Source organism: Pinus tabuliformis, chromosome 9 (assembly GCF_031772625.1).
Source record: "Pinus tabuliformis cultivar Carrire ecotype Pingquan chromosome 9, CPIR1, whole genome shotgun sequence".
In the NCBI taxonomy this organism is placed as follows: Eukaryota; Viridiplantae; Streptophyta; class Pinopsida; order Pinales; family Pinaceae; genus Pinus; species Pinus tabuliformis.
This window is the reverse complement of record NC_142307.1, coordinates 38,702,901-38,704,864: the sequence shown is the minus strand read 5'-3', so window position 1 is coordinate 38,704,864 and position 1,964 is coordinate 38,702,901.

Here is a 1,964-nt window from a genome sequence, read left to right as displayed (position 1 = left end):
CACTACTACCTTTGTTTAAAAGTATTTCTGCGTCGGAAGAAGGAATTCAAATAGCGATTGATATTAGGAGTGATTTGCAGCTCATATGGTACTATTATCTATGTCTGAGTTCATTCTGTTTATGTGAATTGTTGTTTGATCGCTCTTGCTATTATCGGATATATGCGTGTGTTTTTAACAACATTCTTTACAATTTCCACTATTTGATTTTTACAACATGCTTTTCTTTGTCATACATGTATCGGTAATATAAAAGGATAAGTGTAACAATGTTGTGTTAATCACTTTGTTCAACTACTTGAACAAATTAATCATTAAGTAAATGAATGTCTATGTTTATTGTGTAGAGTCATCTATATGTCTATCAATGAACAGAGATCATCAAGAGTTGCACTTAAGAGAATAGAAGCCTCCCGGGATAGAATAGTCATTTATATTTTTGCTGATAGATTAAGTCATCTATTCATTATCATTTATTAGAAACCAATCACTCATCCATCCCCTTTTATTCATTACTGGGAAACTGGTCCCATTATATCCAGTCGGAGCCACCATCCCAAACGGAAAAGGAGATGTATTAAGGTCCGAACTGGGTGGTCATCCCCCAATGTTGATACAACGATTTTCGGGGCATCAACAGTAAGGTCGCCATTTCTTAAGTGCGTGTAGTATTGCCAACATTTCCTTCTCATAAATAGCTTTCTATAGGGACATTTGTTTGTATGTATGCAACCATAAAAATACGCAATCACCTACATCAAAACTTCTTTCATTGCGATGTTGATATGCATGTTGTTTCATTCGATTTTGCACCAAAGTGGCGTTATCCTTTAAAAGTTGGAGAACTTGTTGTTGATGCTCGATGCGATATTTCACTACTTGAATCTTTTTCTTTTTGATATGTCCTTGTATATTGAGAGTTTGAGGAGTGGTAATTCCAGCCATTGCATTACAAGATATGGTTGGATTCATTTCATCTTTCTTGATATGGTCATTCACTTCTTGAACCTTTTTCTTCTTGATATGTCCTTTTACCTTAAGAGTTTGAGGAATAGTAATTCTTTCCAAAGCTTTACAAGATATGGTCAGATTCATTTCTTCTTTCTCTGGGGTTGGTTCCTGGTGTATATACTCTTTTTTTGACGTTTCTTGATCCTTTTCTTCCTCCTCTTCATAATCTATGTAAAATAATTTCTTCGCAGCACACTTATGACCTTTAGTGCATTTTCTATCACAATTGTAACAAAGACCTTTTTCTTTTTTTTCTTCCAATTGTTGTGGTGTAACCCTTGTAGGTTGTGGAAGGCTAGGAGAAACAACACTTCCATATTTATAGTTGTGAGAAGTAGACTTCTTTGTTGCCATAATTTTGCTTTCCACTTTGTAACAAAGCCATTTTTCTCTTTTTTCATCCAATTGTTGTGGTGTTGCTCTAAAGAAGGTGTTGCTCTTTGTATCCTCATAATGTGCTATCATTTCCTCCGTGAAAATTGACCATGTACTAAGTTGTTTACGAGAACAAAGCCCTTTATACCATAAAATTGATCCGGTTCTAAATATGAAGATGCAATACATACCTTTTGTAACAGTGGTACACCATGTAGATCAAAATATTGCTCCATCTGTAGTATCCAATTTACCGGATCCTTGCCATCAAACTTCCTCATATCGCCTTTTCTTGATTTTAGGAGCTCGATCTTGAAATGATTGTAACTCTGTAATTTCAAACCTCCAAGTTCTAAAATTTCTTCCTACGGTAGCTCTCTACGTCCTCTTTCCAATGCCACAAGTCTGATCGAATTTGGATTCTCCAAGAAAGAGTTCTGCACAATCTCCCACGATAGCCTGAGTATAGACTTATTCAGTAGAGTGAACTTGTACGATGTGCCGCGGGTCACTGTTTCAACCTTAGGTTCTGAAAATGATACCCAAACAACTACAGTCCGTCCTATTTTTGAAAATTC